Genomic DNA, 24,653 nt, shown 5'->3' with positions numbered 1-24,653 from the left:
AATTAAGTAGACATTTAGCGCCGGCGCAAACTTTAGCGCGCGCTCACCTGCGCGCGCAGAAAATGACGTCATATCCTCGTGCAACGCCCTTTGCGCGCCCCGATCCAGAACTTCAGTGGGACCGCCCCATTGTGCGACCGGCGGCCCGCACGCTTGTTTAGTGGAACGCAACAGAGCCGACGCGGGACCCGGGGAGCGTAAATTAAAGGGCACTTACCCTGCACTATAAAGGGCAGGCATTTTGCAGCAAACACTCTTGTGCAACGGATTTCTGGAGAGAGACCAAGGAAGACAGCTTTCTGGTTTGGGCCAACACTAGCTCAGGTATTTTTGGCTTCAGGTCAGAGCGTTGCAAGTGGCCTCTTGTATATTTGACTGTTTGGCAGCATATTATGGGGGCTGCATGGGGTGCCAACGCTGAGCTTCAGCGTCATGTCCGTAGGGCTCGCAGACGCGGTGTGAGAGGGGCAGCCCTAGCTAGACACAGAGGGGGCAACAGGCGTCGGCAACATAGGCCTTACCCAGTCAGGGCATACCGCCAGCAGCGCACCTACCTCAACATGAGTGGCGTGAGATGTGTAAAAAGGCTGAGATTCCGAAAGGAGGTGGTTGCAGAGATCTGCCATCTGCTTCGCAGAGATCTGCATCCAAAGCTCAGGAGCAGAACGTCTCTGTCGGTGGAGGCGAAGGTGACGGTGGCCTTGAACTTCTATGCCACCGGCTCCTTCCAATCCGCTGCTGGGGACATAGCTAACATATCCCAGTTCGCCGTGCATTGCTGCATCCGCCAGGTGACCGATGCCCTTTTCAGAAGGAGACGCCAATTCATCTCCTTCCCCATGGCCCTGGAGAGGCAGCATCAGCGTGCAGTGGGATTTGCAAGATTCGCGGCCTTCCCCTTGGTGCAGGGCGCCATTGACTGTACGCATGTGACTTTGCGGGCACCTGTGGAGCATGCCGAGGATTACCGCAACCGGAAGGGCTACCATTCCCTCAATGTGCAGCTGGTGTGTGACCACAAGCAGCGCATCCTAGCTGTCAATGCCCGCTTTCCAGGCAGCAGCCACGATGCCTTTATCCTGCGGCAGACAACTGTGCGTGACATGTTCGAGGCACAGCCTCCCCCAAGAGGATGGCTTCTCGGGGACAAAGGCTATCCTTTGTGTACCTGGCTCATGACCCCGCTCCGCGCGCCCAGGACCCCTGCTGAAGAGGCATACAACGAGAGTCATCAAGCGAGCAGGAACATAAACGAGCAAAGAATTGGCGTCCTCAAGCAGCGGTTCCGCTGCCTGGATCGTTCCGGCGGATCTCTGCAGTATTCCCCGGACCGAGTGTCCCAATTCGTCGTTGTTTGCTGCATGCTGCACAACCTGGCTCTCCGCAGGACTCAGGCACTGCCACCTCACGTTGGACCACCACCTCAGGAGGAGGAGCAGGAGGAGCATGAGGAGGAGGAGCAGGAGGAGGAGGAGTACCATCCCAGGAGGGAGCGAGAAGGTCCAAGGGCCGTCCGTCGGCGGCTTATTGAACGTCACTTCTAAGCCCCCTGTCAGGGAATGCCTTGTGGCCATGAAGGAACATGAACGCAGCCGCTCCGCAAGCCCTCAGCCGGCGAAGGCAACAAACACTTACAGCAACAAACATGGACACTGTCTGAATAAAGAGAAATCTTTATTTTAGACCAATGAAACCCCTTCACACATGAAACCCAGAAACATTAAACGGCCCCAAAAAACAGTACATCAAATGACTCACTCCCACAACCTGGGGAGGAATAACTGAACATTTGTTCAAAAATGGTCTTCATCCTCGGCCTTAACCCAAAAAACATCCCCAGAAACAAAACAACCATGGCCAAAAGAAACATAGGCATCGCCATATAAAATAACACTTGGCCACACCGTCTACTTCTTGGGCCGCGAGGGCGAGACCTTGTCGAGCCTTTTGGGGCCCCTGCCCGGCCTGCTGCTCCTCTGCAAGCTCTGCCCAGTGGCTGCTGCGAGGCTGGGGAAAGGCTCCTGAGGGTTAGATGTCCTTCCGGCAGATGCCCTTGGGGGGCAGCCTAGATGGGGTTTGCCCCTCGAGGGGCCGGCTGGTGATTGGCGCAGCTGTGCCTGGCCAACATCATTCGCAGCCGCTTGCCGTTGAGGCGCCACTGGGGGAGTGGCGGTGACGGCTGGAGGAATGTGTGCAATCTGGCGGATGGTCGGCCCTGGCTGGTGATGTGCCACTCTGGCACTCGCACGGGCCCGCACTGCAGCATGCGCACCAATCTGCCGAAGGGCAGCCCACTGTGCTGCTGCAGCGCGGCGGGTGTCCAGGCGATGCCTGGCTGACGCAGCGCGTGTGGCAGCAGTCAGTGCCCCTGTTGCCCTGGTCTGCGACCGCAACAGAGCAGCCACTGTCTGGACGGTATCACTGATCAGCCGGCCACTCACGGCATGTGAGGCCCCGAACTCGCGCACACTACTAGCCAGGGACTCGATGGCCTCAGGCATCCATGCCACTACCCCCATCAGCTCGGTGTGCCGGTGATCCGAATCCTGGGCCATTTGATCGAGGTGGCGCACCTCCTCTGAGTTGAAGGTGGCCGGACTGGAGTCCGGACTCTCCCGCTGGGGAGCAGGGGGCAGAGCTGGCCGACCCTTGCCATGTTGCCGGCGGCGACTGGGCCCAGCAACTGCACTCCCCTCTGATCCTTCCCCCCTCTGGGGGGAAGGCCGCAGACCAACTGCTGCCCTCCTGGGTTGCTGGACGCCACTGGTCCCAGCAGCTCCACTCCCCTCCGACACTTCCTCCAGGCTCTCCTCCAGGGAAGACGTGTCCACTACTTCGGCATCTGCAGCCGCACCTGACTGCTGCCCTGATGGTCCGCCTTCCTGTTCCTCCTCCTCCTCCTCCTCGGAGGGGCTGTCACTGGCAGCTTCAGGGAGCTCCTCGTCACCAGCTGAAAGCAGGAAGGCACAAGAGTAGCTTTAGAGTGAGGAGAGGGCGTCAGCGAGGGAGGCATGACTGGTGGCATTCAGCGCATTGGTCGGACAATGGCAAAGGAGGTAGATCGGATGCGCAAGTGCGACGAGAGAGGTCCAAAAGGTGATGTCCATACCATTCTGGCCCAGAAGAGGGTCGGCATCTCCACAGGCGACGGGCCCAATCACCCGGGGTCCCATGAGGCGACTCACGCGCTCCTCCAGGGGAGTGAGCTCCTGGATCTGGGGGCGGCCTCCCCCGGTCTGCTCCTGGTGCCTTCGGCTGTTGGCAAGTTTTGCCTGCAAGAGAAAGGACGGCCTGTAAGTACGGTGTGTAGCCCTGATGTGGTGTGCGCTGCCTCCCATGGTGGAATAGCTTGGCCAGTGTGTAGCCCTGATGTGGTGTCCGCTGCCTCCCATGGTGGAATAGCTTGGCCAGTGTGTAGCCCTGATGTGGTGTGCGCTGCCTCCCATGGTGGAATAGCTTGGCCAGTGTGTAGCCCTGATGTGGTGTGCACTGCCTCCCATGGTGGAATAGCTTGGCCAGTGTGTAGCCCTGATGTGGTGTGCACTGCCTCCCATGGTGTAAAGTGCAGAATGTGCAATTGATGTTCATGACTGTCCCATAGCTGCTGGCTGAGGGCTGGCCATTAGGGCTTTCAGGTCCCTTTGCCCATCATGTCAGGTGTACATGCAAGGATGAGGAGGAGACTGGAAAGGGTACTCACCCTGACAATCCTGGTCAGGTCATTAAACTTCTTCCGGCATTGGACATTGTCCCTGGGGGCATCGCCGGTGGCCGACACCCAGCGGGCGACCTCCCTCCAGGCTTTCCTATAGACGCTGGTGGGAGGCTTCCTGCCAGTGTCCGGGAACAAGATATGCTGTCTCTTCTCCAAGGCCCTCACCATCACCTTCAAGTCATGGGCTGAGAAGCGCAGGGCACGCTCACGGGCCTTCTGTACCGTTGCCATGGCTCCTTCTGATCACCAGCACTGTTCAGGCCTAGCTGGAAGGCTGCAGTGTGCAGGCCGTTGCAGCAGAGCAAGTCGACCCTTCCCCCTTTAAGAGCTGGCCGGCGCCACGGTGTCTGCTGTCAATCAAGAAATGACCGCACCTGCGCTGCGCCCGGCCTCGGTGCTATCCCTCTGCACCGCCGGCTTAGCGCCTAAAGATAGGCGTGCAACGCCAGTTTTAGCGCTCAAGCAACCTCTTAGGGGGAAGCTACTGAATATCGGCGAAGTGCCATCGACTTTGCGCCGGGCGCAAACTTTAGTGCCCGCCCGACTTTACCGCCCCAAAAGTGGCTATACTGAATTTCTAGGCCCCTGTCTTTTGTTTTTTTCCTTCTTTTCTTTCTTTTTCTTTGTCTCTCTCTATCTCTCTCTTCCTCTTTTCTCTCTCTTTCTTAATTCTCTTCCTTTCTCTCTTTCTTTTAGTTAAGTAAGCCCTACTCTAAAAAGAAGTTGCATTGCATTATTCTAAATGTTGCTTTCCTTTAATAAACTATGTTTCACTCACCAAAAGAGGTCTTTGGTATCCAGTTTACATTTTAAAAACATTTGGATAGCCCCAGTCAAAACAGGTAGCAATCCTATTAGCATCTGGATGTATGTTTTTCTCAACTATGTTTGTCATCATGAAAGTATTCATTTTCTTTTCTAGGGAATTGGGTGGTCACTAGCTAAGACACTGACCTTTCACCTCTGGAACCTGGTTCCAATCCAGCCCAGACTAAATGGATGAAAATGCCTTTGTCTACTGGTTGCAAAGGCTCCAAGTTTGAGTAGTTCCTAGTAGGCAAGGGCCAACAACATAATTTGGTACTAAGGAGTGGATTTTCTGGCTGGTAGAATTGCTCCCACTATTTCAGAATGGAAGTTTGAGGTCTGGGAAAATTAGGCAGGGTGCCATTTTGTTGGATCCTTACTCAACTTACACTCAACATGCAACCTTTTTTGCTTTTAAGTGTTCTCACACATATTGTACACAAATGTATTGTTACTGAATGCAAAAGACCCCTTGCACAATTTCCCATCCATTTAGGACAGGATCACACTGTGTGCTCTGGTCACCCACCTGGAGTGGACATAAAGGGAAGCTCCATGTGCAAAGGAGCTCTTAAAGGGACATTTTACTGCTTTTTTCCTGATGTTTGACATTATAACAAGCAGGAATGTTTATATAGAAGCGAAAGTAGCCAAATATTGTTTGCAATAGCATCAAAAAGTTGACTGCAATTACAAAAGTTCAGCAGAATATTAAGATCATAAAGGGGATAAAGATCAGTTCAGGGAGTTTCAGGGTATCTATCTACAAGTTCCAGGATCCTCTTACCTCTTAATGTCTCTTCACTTCTCTTTTGTACTTTCATCCCCATTTCCCAGCCCCCAAACTGGCCTTTTAATCTGTTTCATTTCCTGTATTTTTTCAGTCCTGACGAAGGGTTTCGACCTGAAACGTTGACTGTATTTCTCTCTCCACGGATGTTGCCTGGCCTGCTGAGTTTTTCCAGCATTTTCTGTTGTTATCCAGGATCCTTTAACAGTTAACAAATGAATGCAAACTTAAAGAAAGAAAGACTTGCATTTATATAGTGCCTTTCATGACCACCAGACGTCCCAAAGCACTTTACAGCCAATAAAGTACTTCTTGAAGTGTAGTCACTGTTGTAATGTAGGAAATGCAGCAGCCAATTTCCACACAGCAAGCTCCCACAAACAGCAATGTAATAATGACCAGATAATCTAGTGTTTTTTTAGCGATGTTGATTGAGGGAATAACTATTAGCCAGGACACCGGGAAAAACTCTCCTGCTCTTCTTCGAAATAGTGCCATGGGATCTTTTAAATCCACCTCACAGAAATCACAGAAATCACAGAAACCCCACAGTGCAGATAGAGGCCATTTCGGCCCATCGAGCCTGCACCGACACATATCCCACCCGATCCCCGTAACCCCTACACCAACACATATCCCACCCTATCCCCGTAACCCCACGTATTTAATCCCCCTAACACTAAGGGTCAATTTATCATAGCCAATCAACCTAACCCGCACATCTTTGGACTGTGGGAGGAAACCGGAGCACCCGGAGGAAACCCACGCAAACACGGGGAGAATGTGCAAACTCCACACAGACAGTCACCCGAGGCCGGATTCGAACCCGGGTCCCTGGCGCTGTGAGGCAACAATGCTAACCACTATGCCACCGTGAGAGAGCAGATGAGGCCTCGGTTTAATGTCTCATCCGAAAGACGACACATCCGGCAGTGCAGCACTCTCTCAGCACTGCACTGGAGTGTCAGCCTAGATTTTTGTGCTCAAATCACCACAGCGGGACTTGAAGACATAACCTTCTGACTCAGAGGCGAGGATGCTACCTACTAAGCCATTGGCTGACACTGACAGATAATGGCCCGTATTTTCCATTTGGAGGCTTCCTGCGTGCGGAGGCCTCCGATCTGGAAAAAATCTACAAACTTACCTGAGGGTTCCCAAGGTGCATATACTTCCATTCCTGGGCCTCTCCAAACTCGAAATGCACAGGGCCCATGTACCCCAGAGGCGCATGCAGTTCGCAAGCGTCCCTGGGATCACGTGGCCATGGGGAGTCAATAGGAGATGGGAATCTCCCTTCATACATTTGACAGATAGACCTGTCAAATATATGAATGGAGATCACCCCAAAAACACTTTAAAACATTAAATGAAGAAAAAATAAAATCACATTTTTAAAATGAGTTGAAATTACAATAAATTAAATATTTTAAACAAAAATTTAATTTTGAGGCTAAAAATAAACTTACTTTATCAATATGTCTGAGGAGCAGTGTTTGCGAAGGCTGCGATTCAGCAAGGAGGTGGTCACTGAGCTCTGCCACCTGCTTCAGCCAGATCTGCAGCCTCAACTGAGGAGCAGGACGTCTCTGTCGGTGGCAGTGAAGATAACAGTGGCTCTCAACTTTTATGCCACCGGCTCCTTTCAATCTGTTACTGGGGACATTGCCAATATCTCCCAGTTCGCGGTGCATTGCTGCATCCATCAAGTCACAAATGCCCTCTTTAAAAGGAGACGAGAGTACATCTCTTTCCCCATGACTCCGGACAAGCAGCAAGAGCGCACAGCGGGCTTTGCAAGAATAGCGGGCTTCCCCATGGTGCAGGGCGCCATTGACTGCACCCATGTGGCTTTGCGGGTGCCGCAAGAGAATGCCGAGGATTTCTGCAACCGAAAGGGCTTCCATTCCTTGAACGTCCAGTTGGTCTGTGACCACAGACAGCTGATACTCGCTGTCAATGCCCACTTTCCAGGCAGCAGCCATGACGCCTTCATCTTGTGCCAGACTTCTGTGGCAGACCTTTTCGAGGCCCCGCTTCACCCAGGAGGCTGGCTTCTCGGGGACAAGGGCTATCCTCTGTGCACCTGGCTGATGACCCCACTCCGTTCGCCCAGTACCCCTGCAGAAGAATGATACAACGAGAGCCATCAAGTTACCAGGAACATTGTTGAGCACACAATCGACGTGCTCAAGCAACGGTTCCGCTGTCTGGACCACTCTGAAGGAGCCCTGCAGTACTCGCCTGAGCGAGTCTCCCACTTCGTTGTTGTGTGCTGCATGCTGCATAACCTGGCAATCCTCAGGACCCAGCCAATGCCACCAGGCCTTGGAGCACCGGCAGAGGAGGAGGAAGCGGAGGAGGAGGAGGAGGAGCAGCAGCACCAAGACGGGAGGGAGGCACAAAGTGCAAGGGCCGTCCGTCAAAGGCTTATAGCAAGTCGCTTCTAGGCCCCCTCTGAGGGAATGGCTTCTGCCATTCAAAGAACCTGAATGGAACCATGCCGCAACCCTTAAGCCGGTCAAGGCAACAATGAGTGCAAAGAGCAAATATGCACATTTTGAATAAAGACACTTCTTTATTTACCAAACTGTGTATCCTTCCCGCATGACAAAGTAATAGAAAGAAACACACAAAAAAACAGTCAATCACATAACTGGCTCTCACAACCTGGAGACAATGTCCAAAACAGTAACAAAAATATGACCACGATCCTCAGCCTTCAATAAAACAATGAACAACATTTTGCCACACCTTCTACTTTTTGCCCTTCGAGGGTGATCTGCTTCCCTTGCGAAATTGCCCCTTCCCACCCTGCAGCTCCTCCGCACTGGGACCCCAGTGACTGCAGCAAGGCTGGGGGAAGGCTGCTGACTGTCAGAAACTGTGACTGCAGATGCTCTTGAGGGACGGCCTGGACCAGCTCTGGGCCTGGAGGGCCTGGCTGCTGACTGCTCCAACTCTGCATGGGCGGCAGCAGTCTGTCCTATAGGTGGTGGCAACTGCAGTGGAGAAGTAACAGTGCTGGCTGCAGGAATGCTGTCATCCTGAGAGAGGACAGCAACTCCCCACTCGACCGACACACTGGTACTCCCACAGGGCAGCACTTCAGCATGCGGAGCAATCTGCGGGAGCACAGATTGCTGGCCTGCTGCGGTACGGGGAGGGTCCCGGGGAAACCTGCCCGATCCAGCGAGGGTGACATCAGTTAGTGCTCGCGTGGCCTCAATCTGCGTCTGCATGAGACCAGCCACTGACTGCATTGCAGCACTTAGCATTTGCGTGGCAGACACCTGTGCTGCACCGAAGTCCTGGACACTCCTTGCCAGTGACTCAATGGATTTGGGCATCCTTACCACTGCAGCCATGAGCTCAGTGTGCCTTTGCTCCATCTGGGCGCTCATTTCAGTGAGGAGCCGCACCTCGTCTGCGCTCACTGTAGCAGGACTCGAGGCCATACTCTCCCTCCGGGGAGAAGGCCCCCAAGCTTCCCTACCCCCCTCGCGTTGCTGCAGCCCGCTGGGTCCTGTAGCCTCACCCTCATCTGCAACAGCTTCTCTTCCCGATCCTGCATCGTTACCTCTGGTGTCCCCCAAGGATCTATCCTTGGCCCCCTCCTATTTCTCATCTACATGTTGCCCCTTGGTGACATCATCTGAAAACACAGCGTCAGTTTCCACATGTATGCCGATGACACCCAGCTCTACCTCACTACCTCTTCTCTTGACCCCTCCACTGTCTCTAAATTGTCAGACTGCTTGTCCGACATCCAGTTCTGGATGAGCAGAAATTTTCTCCAATTAAAAATTGGGAAGACGGAAGCTATTGTTTTTGGTCCTTGCCACAAACTCTGTTCCCTAGACAATGACTCCATCCCTCTCCTAACATCTGTCTGAGGCTGAACCAGACTGTTTGCAACCTTGGTGTCATATTTGACCCCAAAATGAGCTTCCTACCACATATCCGTGACATAACTAAGACTGCCTATTTCCACCTCCATAACACTGCCCGTCTCCGCCCTTGCCTCAGCTCATCTGCTGCTGAAACCTTCATCCATGCCTTTGTTACCTCTAGACTTGACTATTCCAATGCACTCCTGGCTGGCCTCCCACATTCTTCCCTATGTAAACTTGAGGTGATCCAAAACTCGGCTGCCCGTGTCCTAACTCGCACCAAGTCCCGTTCGCCCAACACCCCTGTGCTCGCTAACCTACATTGACTCCTGGTTAAGCAATGCCTCGATTTCAAAATTCTCATCCTTGTTTTCAAATCCCTCCATGGCCTCACCCCTCCTTATCTCTGTAATCTCCTTCAGCTCCACAACTCCCCGAGATATCGGCGCTCCTCTAATTCAGCCCTCTTGAGCATCCCTGATTATAATCGCTCAGCCATTGGTGGCCATGCCTTCTGTTGCCTAGGCCCTAAGCTCTGAAATTCTGTGCCTAAACCTCTCTGTCTCGCTACCTCTCTTTTCTCCTTTAAGACACTCTTAAAACCTACCTCTTTGACCAAGCTTTTTGTCACCTGCCCTAATTTCTCCTCATGTGGCTCGTGTCAATTTTTTTGTCTTATAATACTCCTGTGAAGCGCCTTGGGAAATTTTACTACGTTAAAGATGCTATATAAATACAAGTTGTTGTTGTTGTTCAATGTTGAGTCCAGAAGGCTGTAAAGTGCCTAATCAAAAGATGAGGTGCTGTTCCTCGAGCTATAGTTTAGCTTCATTAGTAGAGTGTGGGAGGCTGAGGACAGGGAGGCCAAAGGAGGAGTGGGGCCGAGAATTAAAATGCCAAGCGGAAGCTCAGGGTCATGCTTGTGGACTGAACGGAGGTGTTCAGCAAAGTGATCACCCATTCTGCGTTTGGTCTCCCCATTGTAGAGGAGATCGCATTGTGAGCAGTGAATACAGTATACTAAATTTAAAGAAGTACAAGTAAATTGCTGCTTCAACTGGAAGGAGTGTTTGGGGCCCTGGACAGTGGGAAGGGAAGAGGTGAAAGGGCAGTTGTTGCATCTCCTGCACTTGCATGGGAAGGTGCTGTGGGAAGGGGAGCATGCTGGGGATGATTGAAGAGTGGACTAGGGTGTCCCGGAGGGAATGGTCCCTTCGGAATGCTCAAACTGGAGAGGAGAGGAAGATGTGTTTGGTGGTGGCATCGTGCTGGAGGTGGCATAAATAATGGAGGATGAAATGTTTAATACACTGTATACTCTATCTCTGTTACCCCATCTTTTCTGAACTCCAAACAGGAAGCCCAATCCAGGGGTTGGCTATATGTTATCCATACAACGTGCAAAGCCCACTGTATCCCCACTCAAACATCTGGAGAATTAAAAAATCCACCCTTCAATTTTCAATCTCTTTCATAGAGCCACAGGTTGGCCGGTGCAGGAAATACAAACTATTAAATTAGTGCAGTAGGGGGTTTGTTTCTGAGGTTAGGGTTGTGGTAAACCACTGTATTGTATATTGCCACCTCTGGGTGGCGCTGTGTATGGAGGCATGCCTCAGCTGACTCCACCCACCACTGTGTGGGTTTCGTTCAGACTTGTTCAGTCACTCACGAAGAAGCATGGTCTCTTCTTAGCTAATAAAAGCCTTATTCATCTCTTCTTTCGACTCATCATCTCTTCTTCGACTCATCACCTTTTATGAAGTAATTGATAAGCGTATCAATTTTATTAGCTAAAAGTTAAATGGCGACACCTGAGGAGCAACAACAGCAACGGATACAGCAGACATTGCTGAGAGCCCTCAGACCACCACGCCTGGACCTCGACCCTCAAGATGTGGGTGCATCAGCCAAGTTTGAACACTGGCTGAGCTGCTTTGAATCCTTCCTCGCAATCTCACAGGTTACAGAGGAGGATCACAAACTGAAAATTTTGACCGCCCAGGTGAGCCATCAAGTATATATGCTAATCCGGGACTCTAATACGTACGTGGCGGCCCTCGAGCTACTAAAAGGGCAATATACGCGCCCAGTGAACACAATTTACGCCCGACACCTCTTGGGATCCCGCAGGCAGCAACCGGGAGAATCGGTAGGGGCATTTGCACGGGCGCTACTGGCACTCTGCAGAGACTGCGATTGTAAAGCGGTAACGGCTGTGGAGCACGCGCAGGGACTCGCCTGTGATGCCTTCGTCAGGGGCCTCCAGTCAGACCACACCCGGCAGAGACTGCTAGAAAGCAAGGAACCCGACCTGAAGACGGCCATTGCCCTTGCGCTCTCGTTAGAGGAGGCCCACCGAAACCTCGAGGCATACCCCCGTAACGGCGCCGAGACATGGCAATCGAAACCGTGGGACACGGGACCGCCGCCCCCGGCACCAACCGCTGCAGCGACCCAACCGAGACAGCAGCCTCCGGTAAGAACTGCTTCGATGCCCAGTAACCAGGCCCAAAAATGCTATTTCTGTGGCCAGTTAAAACATCCCAGAGCGCACTGCCCAGCTAAGACAGCTACCTGCTCGGGCTGCGGGAAGAAAGGCCATTACGCTAACGCCTGCAAGGGGAAGCCAGCCAGCAGCGCAGCGTGCGGGCCGTGGGAGCAGCCATCTTATCCGCCATTTTGTGTACCCCCGGCCGCATGGCATCCGCCGCCATCGTATCCAACGCACTCAACCGCCATTTCGTCACCGGAACCGACCACCGTCTCGGCGGATGACTATAGTGACTCACTAAGCCACATACTGGCCTCCGTGACGCTGGATCAAGCCCTCCCTCACCATCTATCCAGCTCCATGATGGATATCGCGGTAAACGGCCGCGCCACCAGTTGCCTGATCGACAGCGGGAGCACAGAGAGTTTCGTCCACCCCGACACGGTACGTAGCCACTCCCTCACGATTCTGCCAACGCACCATCGCATTTCTATGGCGTCCAAGTCCCAGTCAATGGACATCAGCGGCTACTGTGTGGTGACCCTGTCAGTAGGGGGCACTGAATATCAAAAATTTAAACTGCTAGTCCTGCCCCGTCTTTGCGCTGCCGTCCTGCTAGGGTTGGATTTTCAGTGCCACCTTAAGAGTGTCACACTAGCATACGGTGGACCCCTCCCCCCACTCACAGTCTGCAACCAACAACTTTTAAATCGCCCGCTGCAAACCACCTGCAGCCTTTCCACATTAAAAGTCCCCCCCCCTCCCCTGTTCGCTAACCTCACCCGCGACTGTAAACCCATCGCTACCAAAAGCAGGCGGTACAGTGCCGGGGACAGAGCTTTTATCAGCTCCGAGGTGGAGCGGCTCTTGAAGGAGGGCATTATCAAAGGTAGCACTAGCCCCTGGCGAGCCCAGGTTGTAGTCGTTAAAACCACTGCAAAACGCCGCATGGTAATCGACTACAGCCAAACCATAAACCGGTACACCCAGCTGGACGCGTACCCCCTCCCTCGCATATCTGATATGGTCAATCAGATTGCGCAATACAAAGTATTCTCCACCATCGACCTTAAGTCAGCGTACCACCAGCTGCCCATCCGCCATGAGGACCGCCAGTATACTGCCTTCGAGGCAAACGGCCGCCTCTACCACTTCCTTAGGGTCCCCTTCGGCGTCACCAACGGGGTTTCGGTCTTCCAAAGGGAGATGGACCGAATGGTTGACCAGAACGCGCTGCGGGCAACCTTCCCCTATTTGGATAACGTCACCATCTGCGGCCACGACCAGCAGGACCACGACGTTAATCTAGCAAATTTCCTCCGTACGGCCCAACGGCTGAACCTAACGTACAATAAGGAAAAATGTATGTTTCACACCAAGCGCCTGGCCATCCTCGGCTGCGTGGTGGAGAACGGAGTCATCGGGCCCGACCCCGACAGAATGCGCCCCCTAATGGAGCTACCCCTTCCCCACTGCCAAAAAGCACTGAAGAGATGCCTGGGGTTTTTCTCCTACTACGCCCAGTGGGTGCCCCTCTATGCAGACAAAGCCAGGCCCCTCATCAAAGCCACCTCCTTCCCCCTGACACCAGAGGCGTGTGCAGCCTTCACTCTTATCAAGAACGATATCGCGAAGGCCGCAATGCACGCGGTGGATGAGTCCATCCCCTTCCAAGTGGAGAGCGATGCCTCCGACTTCGCCCTAGCCGCGACCCTTAACCAGGCGGGCAGACCCGTGGCCTTTTTCTCAAGGACCCTCCAGGGCCCCGAGACGAGACACTCCTCCGTCGAAAAGGAGGCCCAGGCTATTGTAGAAGCGGTGCGTCACTGGAGGCATTACCTGGCCGGGAAACGATTTACCCTGCTCACTGACCAGCGTTCAGTAGCTTTTATGTTTAATAATAAGCAGAGGGGTAAAATCAAGAACAACAAGATCTTGAGGTGGAGAATCGAACTCTCCACCTACAATTATGATATCTTGTATCGGCCAGGGAAACTCAATGAGCCCCCAGATGCCCTATCACGTGGTACATGCGCCAACGCGCAGAGTGATAGGCTGCAGTCCCTCCACAATGACCTCTGCCACCCGGGGGTCACCAGGTTTTTCCATTTTATCAAATCCCGTAACCTGCCCTACTCCATCGAGGAGGTCAGGACCATGACCAAGAGCTGCCAAATCTGCGCCGAGTGCAAACCGCACTTCTATAGGCCGGACAGAGCAAGCCTGATCAAGGCCACCCGCCCCTTCGAACGCCTGAGCGTCGATTTTAAAGGGCCCCTCCCCTCCGCTGACCGCAATGTGTACTTCCTCAACATAGTTGATGAGTACTCCCGTTTCCCCTTTGCCATCCCTTGCCCAGACATGACCAGTACCACGGTCATCAAGTGTCTGAATGACATCTTCGCTCTGTTCGGGTTCCCCAGCTATATACATAACGACAGGGGCTCATCGTTCATGAGCGACGAACTTCGGCAGTACCTGCTAACAAGAGGTATCGCCACGAGCAGGACCACCAGTTACAACCCCCGGGGGAACGGCCAGGTGGAAAGGGAGAACGCGATGGTTTGGAAGGCAGTCCTCTTAGCACTAAAATCTAAGGGCCTTCCGACCTCCCGCTGGCAGGAGGTCCTCCCTGCAGCGCTTCACTCCATTCGGTCACTGCTTTGTACTGCCACTAATGCGACCCCTCATGAGAAAATGTTCGTTTTCCCCCGGAAGTCTACATCGGGAACCTCGCTACCGGCATGGTTGACTTCTCCTGGGCCCGTCCTACTGCGGAGGCACGTGAGGACGCATAAAACGGACCCCCTGGTCGAGCGGGTGCACCTCCTACACGCCAACCCCCAGTATGCCTGGGTGACATACCCAGACGGGCGGGAGGACACGGTCTCCATACGAGATCTCGCACCCTCGGGTACCCCTGAATTACCACCGTTATCCCCCTTACCACCGTTATCCCCCTTACCACTGTTATCCCCCACCACCCCTCCCAACCCAACCCCTGCAGACGGCATGCCAAAGCCCCAGGAATCTTCGCCAACCACCCAGACACCAGACCCGACGTCGGATGCTGCAACACCACCGCCGCCACCACGACGATCAGGACGTCAGACAAGGCCTCCTGATAGACTTAACTTGTAGTACCCTTCACCCCGCCGGACTTCACATTAAACAAGGGGTGAATGTGGTAAACCACTGTATTGTATATTGCCACCTCTGGGTGGCGCTGTGTATGGAGGCATGCCTCAGCTGACTCCACCCACCACTGTGTGGGTTTCGTTCAGACTTGTTCAGTCACTCACGAAGAAGCATGGTCTCTTCTTAGCTAATAAAAGCCTTATTCATCTCTTCTTTCGACTCATCATCTCTTCTTCGACTCATCACCTTTTATGAAGTAATTGATAAGCGTATCAAGGGTTAAGGCACATTTGCAGACTAGCAGGAGAATCTAATTGTGTCATATATCATGGTTTTTGAATACGGTATCCTGGAGGTGCTTGATGCTGACACTGAGTTCCCAAAAGGAAAAAAGTGTTCCATTCCCCAGATCGAACATCCCTCACCTCACTGAGAACAAAAATCCACACACAAAACGTCAGAATGTTGAGTTAAAAAAAAAGTTTTAATACAATTTATTTATGCTTCATAGTATAAAATAGTTACCTTTTTTAATAGCATAGCATCCACCCAGCTTTTAGCAACTAAAGACTGAGGAATTTATACCCTTCAAAATTAGAAGTATAATTTTTAGTAATTGTGGAAAAAGTGGAATGTAAAATTAAAACATCTAATATGATAAAAAGGGTTAAACAGGTATAATTGGGGATTTTTTTTGCCTTCTGCATTATCTTCTCACCTTTCCAGAATACTGATGACTTTGGCTACAGATAAATCTCTCCCTCCACCTCCAGTTATACTGCTGCATGTAAGGTCATGTCATCACCTTTCACCAATTAAGGCATCGTGTTTGTCTACTTTATCAGGTGATTATATCACAGACAGGCAGGGCTCCGTGAACACAATACAATCAAATGGTGTCACTCACTCTAGTGTACCAAAGCAATAAACACATAAAAGTTATAAAACTATACAGAAAATATAAATATGAATAATGAATATATTTTAAGTGTAGCACTTGGTAAAAGGTGTATGTATTTTAATATGGTAGCTGATTGTTTTGTTAAAATATATAATTTATGATACAACCGGGTAAAATTAGAGAGTTTGGGAGTGCAGTTGAAAACATATCTCCAAAGTTGTATTTATTGTTCACTTATTTAGTGGCATCTTATTTATATACAAAGTATGTTTGTCATTAAAATGCAGTATGCAACTAAATAAATGGTCATCTGATTTAGCTGTAACGAGTCTATGGTGCAGTAAATTAAAGATTTTGCTGCAGACTACAAGCAAATTAATATAAATGTATAATACCGTGCACATAAATTTGAACTGCAAGGCTGTTACATTCAAATTTACTTCAACAATCTAATGTCTCCAATTTAAAGTTTAAAAAAATTCCTTCACAAGCAGTGTTACCAGTGACCTCCGAGAAACCTTTATGCTTTCACAAGTTTTTTTATGCTTTCAGGGAACTGATTGCATTTATCAGCTGCTAACTGTACGAAAGATCTTTTGGCCTACTCAGATGATGCTCAAGGGATGTATCACTTCAGGTCACTAACACTGAGGTGTTACTCAACACCTCAGTTCCGACACTGTTACGTGAGCACTCTAGGTTGTGTGGTTTATCACTACCACGTCCACATTAAGTTTATTGTAAATATGCGGTGAGTTATCACTTCACCTAGCATTAGTGCAAACAGACCAATTGATACTGTACTGTGGAACAGGGCCTGCCGTCAGATAATCACTGATGTGCCTCAATAATTCCGAGCCTCGATGTTAGCGAAACAAAAACAAGGCTTTTATTAACTTAGAAAGTAACACGTAAGAGAGAGAGGTATATTCCTTCTGGAGACTGAGGCCAGACTGAGCTAGCTTACAAAAGGGGCCAGGTATGGGCGGAGCCCTACACACACAGCACATTCCAGCACATTCCAATAAACAATACAATGAGGACTGGGGGAAGGGAAATGACACTGAAACCGACCACAGTCACAGGCAGTGATGAATGGAATATTTCATCACATTCACAACTCTAATAATAAGAAGCAAAATTTTCCAGTTGCTTTGTTAGCAGTGCAGAGGTGCCGAGGGTTTGGGAAGTGAGATGAAAATTGATTTTGCTGGAACTCTGCCCAATCTGCACCATGACCAAAATTCTGCTTGAGCTTAATTTTAATAGTACAATATGTTCAAATGAAATGCCCATAAGAACATGCCCAATTTCCTTGAATTCCTCTGGTTCAGGTCTACTCCCTTCCGTTATATGTTACTTTGTCCTGCAACCAGAAAGGTAAGGGTTTTGTTCCTGTTGCAGTGTTTTGTGCACCAGGAGAGTATTCACGGGCAGAATATCCTACAAGGTTTGCTGACCTCTACACCAAAATTTGTGATATGCTCCTGAGATATGAAACTCCATGACAAGAGCACAAATTGGTAAATCAATGATGTAGTGCTGAGATGTTGAAAGTTTGAAGAGCACATAGGTGAGTGATTGATTTTTGAATAAATGAGTATGTATTGTGCACGTTAATTGTATGGTAAGCTTGGTGTCAGCCGTGGCTCAGTGGTAATACTCTTGTCTCTGAGTCAAGAGGCTGTGGAATCAAGCCCCACTCCAGAGATTTGAGCATATAATCCAGGTTGACATCTCAGTGTAGTACTAAGTGAGTTGGAGGTGCCGTCTTTCGATGAGACGTTAAACCGAGACCCAGTCTGCCCTCTCAGGTGGATATAAAAGATCCCATGGCACTATTCAAAAAAGAGTTCTCCTGGTCTTCTGGTTCAATCAACATCAGTAAAATCAGATTATCTGGTCATCTATCTCATTGCTGTTTGTGAGACCTTGTTATGTGCAAATTGCCTGTTGCGTTTAGTGAATACATTTCAAAAGTGCTTCATTGGCTATAAGGCACTTGTGTTATATAAATGCAAGTCCTTTCCTTTAAGCTTGCTTTGTAAAGTCACCTTTCCAAATGATATTGTGACATTTATCTGCCTCCAATTCCTCTAGATTTTGGAGAGTGCATTTAGCCTGACAGCCACCTCCTGCAAAGTATCCTGCACATATCCTCTGACACAAGGACGGTCTGCGATGTCAAAGAGAGCAATCCTACCTTGCTTTACATCTTCTAACACCACCTTCAAACATACATCTGACAATGTAGCAGATCTGCTCCTTCCCGTAGCCATTTCTCTTTCTCTGCCCAACATCAGTTAATCTGCCCCTTCAAAAATCAATGAACTTCACCAGGCAAATCCAATTTAGTTTGGGGAGCTCACTGTGCATACATAATTAGGACAACCTCAGCAAGTCCCGCAAGGCTGGCCCAGTGAACACAACATTTGCCAATTTGTTACAGCACTGATTTTTTGTCCAAAACAGAAAACATCTCCTACTGCTTGCAAGATTTTTCAGCAAAAATAATTCTAGCATGAAATTTAAAAAATACTAGCAGATCTCCTGTGGCACAGCTCATAGTAAAATGGCGGCACCCCTGGGGTTGATTTTAACATGCCAAGATGACAAATAGGGTCCGTAGGTTTACCACTCCACTTTCACAGGGCCTACCACTGAGCAGCCAAAGTATCTGTCTGTTTCAGGCAGCAGCCCCTTTTGATATGTAAATCAGGATCCTATGGCATACATAGGACCCCGATTGCCATTTTAGGATAGAACTAGTCAGAGCTTGCACCGTGCACTCTCTGACCTGTGTTACTGGCAGTAGAGCTGAAGAGGCCTTGAAAAGATAAGTTTTAAGTTATTTTTCTGGGGCCAAGAGGAGCATCAGTGATCGATGTCCCAGGTGGACATCTCCTGGCATTTACACTGGGATTTGGCCCCCTCCCCCCATGAATTCTCTAGTCACAAACAATACGTTAAAGCATATTTGCATTAAGGATAGACCGGAAACAAAACATTACAGGTTCTCACGAAAAGCAATTGACCTGAAATGTTAACGCTAGTTTCCTCTTTCTGCACAGGTGACCTAATTGAGTGTTTCCAGCGTTTTCTGTTTTTATTTATTTCAGATCTCCAGCATCTGCAACATTTTGCTTTTTGTGCCGATTTTTGAACTGGTGTATGGAAGACTGAGAGCGAGTGATGATGCATCTTTGGGAGGTTCTTCGCCCGGCATCTGTGTAACTGCAGGGCCTGTGTCATCTGAAGGACCTAGATAAAATGCAAATAGGGCTAGCATATAATCTGCATCCCAGAGTACTAAAAGAGGTAGCCATGGAAATAGTAGATGCATTGGTTGTCATTTTCCAAAATTCTATAGATTATGGAACAGTTCCTGCAGATTGGAGGGTGGCAAATGTAACCCCACTATTTAAAAAAGGAGGGAGAGAGAAAACAGGGAACTACAGACCGGTTAGCCTAAATCTCATTGAAACGTATAAAACTCTGACAGGGCTAGACAGACTGGATGCAGGGAGGATGTTTCCCCTGGCTGGGAAGTCTAGAACAAGGGGTCACAGTCTCAGGATACGGGGTAGGACATTTAGGACTGAGATGAGGAGAAATTTCTTCACTCAGAGGGTGGTGAACCTCTGAAATTCTCTACCACAGAAGGATGTGGAGGCCAAGTCACTGAATATATTTAAGATGGAGATAGATAGATTTCTAGACACAAAAGGCATCAAGGGGTATGGGGAGAGAGCGGGAATATGGTATTGAGATAGAGGATCAGCCATGATCATATTATATGGCGGAGCAGGCTCGAAGGGCCGAATGGCCTACTCCTGCTCCTATTTTTCTATGTTTCTATAATGGCAAGGGTAAGCAGTGGCAGATGAGTGGCAGCACAATGCAGCCCCAGTGTGTCATGCACTGTGTGAGCTGAAGAGTTAAGTAGACCAAGGTAAAGTATAATGCCCAAACACACTGCAGTGAATGGCTTCCAGCCTCACCATCTCCAGGGCTGTGTGTCCTCCCTCTGACACTGATGTCAATGGTGGTGTCCTCCACTGGAGTCAAAGTTACAACATAGTGGGACCTGTTCATAAAGGCCTCTCTCCAATTGTGTATTCTCCTGCAGAAAGAGTCAGAGTGGTTTAGTATTTGCCCTGCTGAAAGCAGCTCAGCATAGTGTGCATGGAAAGAAGGGAAGTCATTATTAGGGCAATAGTAGGCATTGAGTTGCGTGCAAGCAGAGGGAAGTATAGTGAAATGTCTCATTGTGAGTGTAGGAGAGGCTTGTGATATGGGGGAGGGAGGGATTGCTAGTGCTGGGCTAAAGTCTAGTGTTGTAAGGCTTTGGAGAGAGTAGAGAGATGTGAAGGGGAGTCTTACATTGGCAATACTGGTTTGATCATTAAATTTCTTGCTGTACATGCAGCCAGGTCCTAGGAACTATTGTCCTGCCCAGCTTTCAGTCTCCACTGCTACTGATTAATTTTCCGGGGCATCCGTTACCCAGCTGTAGGAAAGATGACCTTTCTATTCCTCACTTGCTCCATGAGAACCTCCACAGGAGTATCTGAAAATATGGTGCCCTGGCCAACATCATTCTGCCTCCTGTCTCAGTAATGCACTGTCTACTGATAATCACTAAAAATTCTACCTCCCCTTAAAGATCTGCAGGCTAGCTTTAAGAAGCAGCAGGCCCACCGGATTTCTTGCCCATCTCAAATGGTGAGTTGCCTATAAGTATTTAAATGAAGCCCAACCATGAAAATTGATAGGGCCTCCTTTCCAAGTCATCAGGTGGACGGAGCAAATGCCCCGCCCACTGCTCGCCCAATCTGCGCCATATACCAAAATCACCCCTCTCTTTCTTCATCATCCCTCTTTTTTCTATGAAGCAGTCTCTCTCTCCACACTCTCTGGGATTAATTAGGAATTTAGACAATATTGTAATACACACGATATTGGCTCAGCCGCCCGTTAATCACCTCTCCTGGTCAATATCATGCATTTACACTATCGTCTAAAGTCAAAGTTATCCCCTCAGTCTCTTAATTTCTGACCTGTCTTAAATTCATTCTTTCCCTCAGCGTAATACCCTTTTTAAAGTTTATTGAACGCAAAAGATAAAGCAGGTGTGTAATCAGAACACTGTCATTTTAATCATTCTCTGACTCTTTCTTGCACCCTTAACCACACACATATGCACAAACACAATCTGTTTTATTAAAGAAACATTCAACATACATTTTATTTCAGGAAAGCCTTGAAAATTGTCCTCTTGTTTTTCAAAATTATTTGAAGAAAAACTATTGAGCAGGAAGTACTATAAACTAAAGGAATATATTCCATCATTACAGCAGATTAAACAGTTCTGATAAGTCCTGAAAAATTAGGAATATTGCACATGCTTAGACTGTACAAATTCAACTACAGAGTCATAGCTCTGAACAAAAATATTAACTATAAGCCCAGGCTTCAGGGAGAGGTTCAGGTCTTTGAAGTAAAATGAAGGCATTAAAAGACCGAAAGATAATTCAATGCATAAATGTAACTATGTTATTATGAAATAAGTAATTAAAAAATCTATATTTTGTTCATCTATTTGCTTTCATCACCTATGTTTTGTATTTTCTGTACTTTTTCAGTTCTGATTTGTTGCTGTTTTATGAATACAAAATTTGAGCTGTGCTGAACTGCAAGAAATATGTGTGTGTGATGCTGAAGTATGATGCCAAATTGTGACAGGGGAAAAGTGACATGATGGACAAAGCTCACAATCATTGTAATGTTTTCATGTATACACGTAAATTACATTTACCATCTTCTCTTAATTTTAAATTGCTTAATTTAAATTATCTGTTAATTTGAATTAAAATGTTTCTAAAAATGCTTCCAATGTTGTTTTATTTAAATTACATAGTTTGAGATATTGGCTAATTCTAGTTATTTTTGAGCAAAGAACAACTTCAGCTTGTATGTAGTGCTCCTCATGTGCAGGTACGTGTCACAGATCAATTTACAAAAGGAAAAGGTTACGGTAATTACAGAGCATGGGGAAAGGGAAAAGACATGGAGAGGTTCATTTCACGCATGGTAAAAGAGGAGGGTTTTGAAGAAGTTTTGAAAGCAGAGCGGGAGGTGGTAAGGCAGAAGGTACTAGGAAGAGACTTCCAGAGAACAGAAATATAGCAGGTGAGTGAAGGGCCTTCAATGATGTAACAGAGGGAGCAAGGATTGAAGACAAGTCTAGCGTTAGAGGAGCTGAAGGTGCATATAGGAACATAGAGTAGGAGGAGATCACTAAAGTTGGATGGGGAGCACATGGTGTTAATGCAAATTAAGGGGGAGAATTCTGAATTGGATATGCTGGGTCGGGGCAGCCAATGGAGCTTGAGGAGAAGGGCGATGGGAGTGTGAGACGTAGTGTGGTTGAAGACAGAAGTTTGGTTTGAGTTAAATGTTGTGGAGGATGTTGGGAAGGTGAGATATCAGGACATTAGAGAAATCAAGAAAGGCATGCATTAGGGTTTTAGGAGTAGAATGGAAGAGGAAGGGCAGTAGGTGGGCAATATTGCAGTTTCACGCAAAGGTTAGTGGAAATCTGGAATTCTCTCCTCCAAAAGCTGTGTATGCTGGGTCAAATGACATTTTCAAGACAGAGAACAACAGATTTTTATTAGATGAGGATATTGAGGGATATGCATCAATGCCAGATATAGAGTTGAGATACAAATCAGCCCTGATCTAACTGAATGGCAGAACAGGCTTGAGGGGCTGAATGGCCTACTCCTGTTCCAGAGGTTCCTATGTAGATGGATAGGTGGATGGATATGCTCCCCAGGCAAGCATGTCTAATCTTTTGGAAAGGTAGACTAGTGTGTCGTGTATAGTTAAATGACTTTTGAGTCAGGGAATATCATAATTGACCATGTTGAAAGCCAATTCTAATTTACATTTCTTGAAATCCTTAGACTGTGCCACTTCCACCTTCTCACTTCACCCCTCTCTGCTCCTTCACTTCCCTCTCTCTCTCACTCTCTGTCCTTTATTCTCTTCCTTGTTTCACTTTCCTTTTTCATCATCTCTTTTCTCACTGTTCTGTTTACTTCTGTCCCCTATCTGTCTCTGAATCCGGTCAGGGTGAGGCAACAGTACCAGAATTCAGCAACACTGCTCTCCTTACCTATCAGGAAACTGCTTTAGGAATCCATATCATCCTAGCTAACAATTCAAAGTTTGTCCACACACCAGAACAACAACAACTTGCATTTATATAGCATCTTTAATGTAGTAAAACATCCCAAGGTGCTTCACAGGCGCGATTATCAAACAACATTTGACACAGAGCCACATAAGGAGATAATATAACCAAGGCCCCATCTACTCTCTCAGGTGGACGTAAATGATCCTATGGCACTATTTCGAAGAAGAGCAGGGGAGTTATCCCGGGTGTCCTGGCCAATATTTACCTTTCAATCAACATCACTAAAACGGATTATCTGGTCCTTATCACATTGCTGTTTGTGGGAGCTTTCTGTGCATAAATTGGCTGCCACGTCTCCTACATTACAACAGTGACTACACTTCATAAGTATTCCATTGGCTGTAAAGTGCTTTGGGACATCCTGAGCTCGTGAAAGGCGGTATATAAATACTAGTCTTTCTTTAATTATTAGGACAGGTGAACAAAAGCTTTGTCAAAAAGGAGGAGAGAAAGGTGGAGAGGCGGAGAGGTTTAGGGAGAGAATTCCAGAGCTTATGATCTAGGCAGCTGAAGGCACGGCCATCAATGGTAGAGGAAAGAAAATCGGGAAGAACAAGTGGCCAGAATTGGAAGCGCACAGGGATCTCGGAGGGTTATAGGACTGGAGATTACACATATAGGGAGGGGCAAGGCTTTAGAAGGATTTGAAAACAAGGATGAGAATTGTAAAATTGAGGTGTTGCCGGAGCGGGACCCAATGTAGGTCAGTGAACACAGCGGTGACGTGTGAACAGGATTTGGTGCGAGTTAGGATATGGGCGGCAGACTTCTGGATGAGCTCAAGTTTACAGAGGGTGCAAGGAGGGAGGCCAGCCAGGAGAACCATTCTTCTGGTGTGTCCCAAATCCAGATGCCCCAAATCCTCCTGGCTATGCACATTATGCACCAGAACCAATTTACAGGCCATGCTGATCTTTCTTTCTCACTGAGCCCTTTTGATAATTCCTCTCTTCATCTCACTGGCTGATCCCTTTTCATAATTTCTCTCTTATTCCTCGGTTGTTCGATCTTTTTCTTCTGATCTCTGACAGATTTCTCTCTGTCTCATGCATGCTGCTAAGCTGGTTTGCGCAGAAACTTCAATCAGAGTGGTCTTGAGCCAACAGCAGCCCAGAAGAACCAAAACCACTCCAGAATCTTTCATATTTTCTTTAAATTACATCATGCTTGTGCTTATATGCAGGATGCTTTTGTCAGTCTGGCTTTTGAATTTTTTTAATTGTCGAATTTCTGAGACAGCTGACCGAGTCCCTGTGCTGAATCCATTTGCTTCCAGACAGACACAAAGCATGTTCCTCCATGGGAAATTCTGCTCCCACTCTCTGCAGCATAACTCCTCTATTAGAGAGTGTGCACTATCTCCAGACACAATGCTATTTTTGTCACCATCAATTAAATTAAATCTCGAGCCCGACATGCTGTATGCCTGCCTATACCATGAAAGGCTAGAGGCTTAATTTTATTAGGGGTACAATAGTGTAGTGATTATTTTGCTGCACTAGTGTTCCAGAGGACTGGATTAATAACCCAGAGAACATTAATTAAAATCCCACCATAACAATATGAGAATTTGAATTATTTTTTTTAAATCTGGAAATTAAAAAAAACTGACCATGAAGGTGTCTGATTTTAATATAAACCCAACTGGTTC

Source organism: Somniosus microcephalus, chromosome 5, assembly GCF_052327205.1.
Source record: "Somniosus microcephalus isolate GS21.2 chromosome 5, FLI_Smic_1.0, whole genome shotgun sequence".
NCBI lineage: Eukaryota > Metazoa > Chordata > Chondrichthyes > Squaliformes > Somniosidae > Somniosus > Somniosus microcephalus.
This window is presented reverse-complemented; position numbering follows the sequence as displayed.